We start from the raw sequence: 9053 nt of genomic DNA, 5'->3' as shown, positions 1-9053 counted from the left end.
TGCTCTAAGAGGTGTCTTCACAATACTGTGTAAAAAGGAAACCTAAACGCGACTGGAATGATTAATTTTTTGGACATTGGAGTTCTTTTTTGTCTATTTTTAATATATTGGAATTTGATATATGTGATGTGTCATGTCAAAAGTAGACACTTTTGGGCAGGATCGTAAATGGAGAAATAAATAAAAATCTGTCTGCGGTGATTTTTCCACAATTTGGGTTTTTTGCGAATTTGTGATCTAATTAATGTTAAAAATATTGTCTGATAGTTTCAGAACGGAATATAACAGGCATCTTGTATTTTTGAGACGTTTTTCAAGGTTCCTACTCTCAACATTGTCAATAATATTTTTGAAGGCCGATATCTCAATTTCCAATTTTTTAAAACCATAACTTACGAACTCAATATCTTCGCTTAGGAATGTCCGATTGCATTGGGGAAAATTGCGTTGTGGAGCAAAATATCTCTATATTTAAGATATGTAAAAACCTGAAAATTGATAACCTGCTCAAAAGTGTCTCCTTTTGACATGACACGTCACATATTATCATCACAATGTTTTTGCAACTTTGTACACCTGGAAAGTATATAACTGCAGATTCATGCGTAGTGGTAATACAACAATGGTAATTTTAATTAAACTCAACACTACTTGTTTATTTTGCTCGATGTTGTTTAGCTCTGGTGGTTTCTTGGAAACTAGATACGGCAAGATTTAGGATTATATGAATTATAATTTTCCTCATAATGCAATGAAAAACAAAAGGAAATTTATTCAAAAATCATAATAAAACAAAGTCAAACACAAAAATAAATTTCATGTAGATGATAATTTTCAATTCTCGTAATTTTCTTCATAATTCTGCGGTCACGCGAATATATAACAAATTGAAATGAAACCGAAACTGCTTTCTACGAGCATAGACAAAAGTATCGGTAATAACGTCAGTCAAGAGCTTTGGAATACGTGACCAAAACTAAAACCAATCTTAATGCTCATAACTTAAAGGCTTAATGTACGATTTCCTTCAAATTTTAAATTTGTCATTATACAGTAAGCCAAAAAATTAAGGTACCAGTTGTGTTCACCCCTGTATATCCTAAATAAAGATAAATATGTCAAAATTAAAACAAGCAGCCAATGCATGTACTCTTTAGCTCTAATTTAAGACCTTACTTGTTGAAATTGGTTGAGAATTAAAGAAACAGTGATCTAAAACCTAATGAAGAAACGAAATCAAAAGTTGCACTTTTGTGTACTAATCAATGAAAGCACGACGCTAGTTTTAACATGCTAATCAATGGAAGCGCAGCGCTAGTTCTCTTGTTCACGAACGCTTTGTGTACAAATCAATAGGGCATTTAATGCAGCAAACTGCAACTTTTACATTGGTATCTTCCTTGGGTTTTGGGATCGCTGTGTCTTTATTTCTTGAACAATTACAACGAATGAGGTCTTAAATTAGAAACTAAAAGATGCAGCTATTGGCTGCTGGTTCCAATTATGACAGATCTGCCTTTGTTTACGATATACAGGAGGTGAGCATAACTGGTACCTTAATTTTTTGGCTTACTGTATACTCAAAATGCTGAAATAATACTAGTAATAATGATCGGGAATGGTCACTGTCCATTTTGAGCTGAAATAACGAGGTAACGTGAAAGAAACACTGCTTGTTATTTTGGCCGTTTAACACGCAGTTCTATGGGCGGACATAAAGTCATAATTTCTTGAATTATGACTTTATGTCGAACTTTGCTGTTTACCTACAAACACAACAAATTTGGCTGATTCCTTTTAGGTGCACGTTGTGACATGTGTAAACATTACAAATATGCAAAAAAATCAGGTTTGAAAAAAATTAACCAAATTCATATTATAAGATCGTACATTATGATTTTAAGCGAATGTATGTATGATGATTTTTTGATAGCCCCACCCAATTGTCAATTCAAATATGGTAGCACATAATCCCATACTTATTGTCTTTTGCGCGCGCAGTTTTTCAAACTTCAAATATCGCCGCTAGAGAGTGTTAAGTCTACAATAATATGCCAAAAAATAAATCCTAACAATTGCAGTTGACCTGGTTGGTCCTTGTTTTGCAGGTAACTATAATTTCAATCACCGAATGAGATACAGTAATTAAATGTTCTTTTTAGGTCATCACACAGATTATTTTTAACCTTGCTTGCATCAAATCACGACTAAATTAAACCTAACGAATTAAAGTGAACTACTGAAGCTCCGATTACTCACTTAACATGCTTAATCAAAACCGTCAACAATAAGGTTCATCAACATTTTACTGCTATTTCCCGGAATTTACGTCAGTCATAATTGAGGCTTGTGGTTAAATACCACTAATTACGGGTTTCAATGGGAAAATGGCTAATTTCGGGTGGAATTTTCTCATATTCAGAACTCTCACAGTTAAATGCCACTGATATCAGGTGAAACTATATGATTTAGATGGATAGAGGAGATACATACAGGGTGTCTCAATAAAAATAGGCCCTGTGGATTGGGGGACGAACGTAAAATGTCAACTGTAAAATCAAAACATTTTTAAAGATTCAAAAAACCATGACGTTTCTTCTTTAAAATGGTGCACAAAACATCAAAATCCGTTCATGCGTCACAGAGATAATTGGGCTTTTACAAATAGACCCATTTTTGGACCGTTCCAATGGGGCAATACACATTAAACAGTAATGTGCTGCATTGTAGTTTATAATGGACAAAAAGAAATGAAGTTGCTGAGTACAATATAAAAAAATAACCAATCAATTAATCTCTCAAAGAATGTTTTTCGCACCTTTCTGTTTGGGTTAACAATATTGTTCAAACATTTCTCAAGCAACAATATAGGGCTACGCGGTCACATAAGTTTCATAAGAATAAATCTCACGAATGGCGTTAAGTGGCCCAAAAAACGCTAGTTGATGCGCGACTATAGTGATTTTGAAAACATAGCTTAAACAGGATTTACCCTTATCCTATCATAGTCAAAGTATAGATTTTCTGAAGGGAAATTTGACGAGGAATGCGATTTTGGTTTCTTCCAAAGTCAGTTGGCTCTCCATATCCTCTAACCAAATGAATGTTGTTTACTTCCAGTTTATTACTGTAAGTTGGTAATAAGTAATGCATTGAGTGGCCCATTTTTTATCAAAATCTTTTTTATTCCACCCTGTATAACTTGCAGGTCACCCTGTATAATGAGTTGAAATGTATATATTTGAATTGCGTATGTCTTCAGCTTTCCAAAAATGTATACTTTTGCTAGTTTAGGGTTGATGATTGTGGAGATAATCTAATTAGAAACCCGATTTGTGTAAAAATTCATAATATTTGTCATGTAACGCTAAGGGTGGCGAGTTCAGGACACACGGCCTGGCACGACAAAAGGCACATATGAAGCGACGAGGAGAATGAGTTTAAAACATCATATTTCATAATATCAATAAGCACATAATAAGCAAATATAAACACCAAACATTTTCAAGATTATTCGTAAGAGAAGATTACCAGAAACGTAAATGTCAGGTTATGTATAATAGTATAAAACGTTTTCATAACATTCAAAAACATTTTCTTTTGAAATATTCTGACACAATGTTGACAAAAATATGTGGCAAAAATGTTTGCAACACAATATTTTACACTAACATTTTGACAACAATTAAAAATGTTGTAGTGGTTTGCTTATATAACTTGACATTTAATGCTCTTAAAACGTTTTTACCAAAACCAAAACCTAATATATATGCTTTGTGTTTGCTTGGTGGTAACCCTCATACCCACTTCCGAAAACTGTTAAACCGAGAAATCAAAGTTCAAATACTCAAAAACACACCAAACAAATTATTCCTCATTATATAACCCAACATTTAATATAAAACGTTTTTACCAAAGTTAAAACTCAAACATAACCAGTGTAAAACCTTTCAAAAGCATTGTGTGTTTTCTATGATGTTTATTTGATAAAAATAGCGTAATAATTACTTTTGATTGATTCTTTTTAAAATACACCCCTTTCAATTCCTGCATTTCATATACAGAGGATATTCAGTACAGGAAAAACAATGATCACAGATAACAAGTCTACCAAGTAACTTAATAACAATCATCATAGAGATACGCGGATATTAGTTTGCTGCTTTGTTTACTTTAATATAATTAGAGGAAGAGTCTGATGTATTGTACAACATGATCAGGACATTTTGATATTTTGATATTTAATTGGCGTTCATCTTGGATTTGACACCCTTATCCCGTTTTGCAAAATTAACAACCTACTTTTTTGAACAAGCCAATGAAGTGGAGATTTACTTGTAACAAACATTCAGCATGATTCTGTTTTATTCATAACGTACTTGCCCATCAGATCAAAAACAAAACAGTCGGCCACTTTGAGGTAGTACTAGTATGTCGTTTAAACTAGCTTTACAATCTAGAGTAGGAAAGACGTCTCAGATTTTCGATTTTCGAGCACTCGCTTATTTTCTTTCACCTAATGCAAACACATTACCTACATGAATGTGGATCTTTAATGTTTAAGAAATCTATCAAACAATGAGACAGCTATGCAATTGAAGACAATTGAGATAGCAACATTGAAATGTTTCTAAACGTGGTGTGATCAAGGAAAATCAATCTGAAGTTGGACATATTCAATTTTCAGTTTCTTACAGGATCAGTTTGCTATTAGAAGTATTTGCAAAGCTATATTTTGCAGAAAATCCCATTGTAATTGGACAACCAGTACAAAAAGATATAGCAGTTAAGGAGTTTCCAAAACAGCCGGGAACAAAAGGAAATATTTCCGTTGTTTGACAGTATCTCAAAATCAATATTTCCGACTTCCGAATGATTTTGCTTGATCACAGTACAAATATTCTTACAAATGAATGACGCAAGGTATAATAATAAATTTAGTGTGTAAATTTGAGCTGTTTTTAGCAATGCTCTGATTTTGTATCAATCATAACACCAAATTTGACCCCCGTAAAGGAATTAAGATTTGCATTTGTTTTAAAGATCTTACATATTTTATTTATTATTCTTATATTTTTTGTTTTGACACCTAGCAACATTTAAAAATATTTCTTTACCATGATCCTACCCTTCCGAAGAAAATGCCACCCCCTTATTGCAGAGGGAAATTTCTTCTTTCTTCTACAAACAAAAAACACTTTATTACAGTGTAATGTAATCCTTCTATTTGTATGGACAAAATATAGACAAAATAATGAAAATGGGGTGTGATCAATCTGAAGTCGGGCATATTCAATTATAAGGTTTTTACATGATCGTATAAAGCAATTGCAAAGCTACATTTTGCAGAAACCCCATGTTGAAATTGAAAAGTAAGTTCCGAAGATATGAACAGTTGAAGTGTTTCCAAAACAAATTGCAACAAGAGAAATTATTGTCTTTCTTTGGCTATATCTGAAAATCAATATATCCGACTCCCGACTGATTTTGCTTGATCACGTCACATAATATTGTTGTAGCCTATTGCATTTAAAACAAGTATGAAAGTGTGACGTTTATTAATGGAGTTAAAGGGGGTCTCCGGCAATCATAACATTATACCTTATATGTTAGAAAAATAAATATCAAGCACGAATCATATGGTTTTATTTAAAATAAACTCATATTGACCATACAAACTAATAAAAACAGTCAGCTCTCAACACGCGATATTCAAAATTCCCGCACTGAAATAGTTTAAGTGCAATGACGTAATAATTGTTTGTGCTCAATTGTCGTCAGCCTTCATTGTATTATTGGGACGTCATTGCACTCGACAATTTCGGTGCCGGGAATTTTAATATCGCGTGTTGAGAGTTGATGTTTTATTCGTTTTATGGTCACTATGAGTTTGTTTTAATTAAAACTATGTGATTCGTGCTTGATAATTATTTTTCTTCCATATAAGGCATAATGTTGTGATTGCCGGAGACTTCCTTTAAATCCAGTTGAAAGCACTTAAGGGACAGATAGCTATATTTGTTTCATTTTCACCATTGCATTAGCTATTGTTACTTCTAGTCAAAATTGGCTATTCCTGTTCAAATCCATACACCATATGTAAGACGTGACCTTAATCTTCCACACTCAAATTGGGTTACCATATTCACATTCCCCTATGTTGGAGATTAAGGTCATGTCTTCCATAGGGGGTGTATGGATTTCAAATACAATAGATCAACCTTGAAGACAGTTGTTGATAATGCTAATGATGTAAATAAAAATAGAATACATCTATCCAAGCTATAAAAGCATTTGCACTGTAGAGTAACAATAGCAAAATTGATATGTAGTTTTGTTGCTAACGGGGTGCTCTAAACTGGACTTCATTTCAAACAATTAAAGGCAAAAAATAAATCTTCTTATACTTGTAAATTTTCCCTTAATAATACGACTTTCATAAAATATGAAGAGATATTTTTGTTACATATATGTCATCTTTTTAAGAAATCTCGACTGAATTCTATAAGCATTATCTTCATTCTCTCTCTCACTCTCTTCATTTTGCGTGTCTGTGTCTCTCACTCTCTCTCTTTTTGGGGCACATCCCTCACCGTGTCATACAAAAGCGCGACGCGATGGTGGCGACAGAACTTCCAGTGTGCCCCCTCCCCCTTACCAAATTCCTGGATCCGCCACTGAAAAGTTGGCTGTTTTTGCTTCTGTTTTAGACACCCGCACATATTAAAAAAAACCAATAGTAGGGTAAAAAACTAAAAATGATGCACCATCTCACCACATGGCTTCAATTAGGCTTTAATTAAATAAAAAAAATTCCAACTTTGGAGTGGCCGTTTTTGCTTTATTTTTTGGACACCCGTACACTTTAGCAATAATTACAGTAATAGTGACAAATTGTCCACGAATGGGTTCAATTGAATCACCCACTGCTCAGACATCCCTCGCGTTAAACTGGTCCACGTTTTCGAGATCGAGAGATTAAATAATCATTATTGATCATATTCTATGAGTTAAGGCTGGTTCAAAGTGAATATTCGAAGGCGAATATTCGGCTTCGAATACGTTTTGGGCGTCAAAATATATGCGGCTTCGAATATAAAACTATGAACCGGAGAAAGATATATTTCTACAATTCACAGCGTTGCCCGACTGTTAACAAGTATTGCCCGTTGACCAAGGTAAGCAAAATTTAGAGAATTTCTTTAACGAAGTTAATAAAATCATATTAGGTAAACTCCATTTAACTATTGTCATGATTTAATTTCTGTATAAATGGGTCTAAATAGGAGCAGTGGCGTAGCCTAACCAGTGGGGGCCGGGGGGTGCAAGCTGCCCCGGACACAAAAACCCTGGAAGAAGAGTCAAAAATTGGGAAGGGGGAAAGAGAAAGGGGAAATAAGAGAACAAAGGGGAAGGGAGAAGAGAAAAAAGCGAAAGAAAGAGGGAAGAGAAAGGGAAAGAAGAAAAAAAAAGAGGGAATAAAAGGGGGGAGAGAGAAGAGAAAAGGGGAAGGGACTCACTACTTGAGAAGAGAAAAGGGAAAGAAAGAGAGAAGAAGATCTATAGGCCTACTACTTTCGTTTAACGCTTCGCGGCAAGCGAGCTTTCTCTCGAACATAAATACTAAAACTTTTGATCAGAAATTGGGAAATTTTTCAATCTTGCCCCCCCGGAAGGTCAGGTCTGGTTACGACCCTGAGAGTCAAAAAGATTTGCTTTTCGGGGCATTTACGACCTGTCTGTAACCGGCGCGGAGGTTGACCCATACCTTCTTGCAGGTTTCAACTGCAATGCAAATCAAGAAATGAATGAGGCAATAGATAAATAAATAAATAAAAAATAAATAAATAAGTCAATAAATACATAATTAAATAAATAAATAAATAAATAAATAAATAAATAAATAAATAAATAAATAAATAAATAAATAAATAAATAAATAAATAAATAAATAAATAAATAAATATCATAAGATATGATTGAAGCGACGACAAATATGACAGCCCTCACAAGTGTTATATATGAGACCACCAACGGTGACCCACCAAATATATATCTATCGAGTTCAACAAAATTCAACTCCCACAAATATATTTCCGGTAAATACTTTTTTCATTGGCTGATATCCACTTGAGAAGTTGAGATCGGTATCATCAAAGTAGTATTGCTCTCATTTCATGATTCATTGAGCAATCAATTTTGGCATTCGACCGAAATACGCGTCAAAAGATAAAAAGTCTCGTTCCGAACTTGTGTAGGCCTACATTGCTAGGGCCTAAGTGTGTTTTAATGCCTGATTCACAAATTATAGAAATAAACAAGAATTTTTTTTTAAAGAACACACAATGATATAGGGTACCAACGCTCGTGGTTTTGGTTGTTCTGCATAGTTTATGGAGATATTCATTGCAAAGCGCTATATATCCATTCCTACATGTTACTTATTTTGCCCTCTTAATTATTAATTATAATTATAATTATGAATTTGACTGAACGCATTACATCTTTATTCCGCCCAAAATAACATCGTTTATAGGTGCCCCAAAAAACGTCAAGAATTCCGCTAGTGCGGAAAAGATGACAAAAATGGGTGAACCTCCGTGGCAAAGGCATTTTTATATCAATAACCAATGATTTACCACCCCCAGACCCTCACACATCCTCTGCCAGGGGCAGATGCATATGGGGATCTAGAACTGGGGCCAAACATTATTTATGTAAAACCGGGGTCAGAGGATGATTTAAGGAAGTCCCATCATGCACTGCAAACGTGTTATCACTATAGAGTTTCAACTGCCACTTTACTTTTCAAATCCCATTGAATTCTGTGCAAAAGATGTTGTTTAAGAATATTGTGCGTGTGTCATTATTACTTGGTCGATTTCAGAACAAAAGTGATGTATGCATAAAGGATAATTCACCTTCTGTAGGTAACATAAAATGTGAAATCGGCTAGCATTATTGTAAATATATCAGTCCAAATTCAAATTTAACCATGCCCGTCAATGCAATGTGCGAGCAGTGGTGTCATGTTCACTCACACAGCTGTGCTA

Source organism: Amphiura filiformis, chromosome 2 (assembly GCF_039555335.1).
Source record: "Amphiura filiformis chromosome 2, Afil_fr2py, whole genome shotgun sequence".
NCBI classification, from domain to species: domain Eukaryota; kingdom Metazoa; phylum Echinodermata; class Ophiuroidea; order Amphilepidida; family Amphiuridae; genus Amphiura; species Amphiura filiformis.
This window is presented reverse-complemented; position numbering follows the sequence as displayed.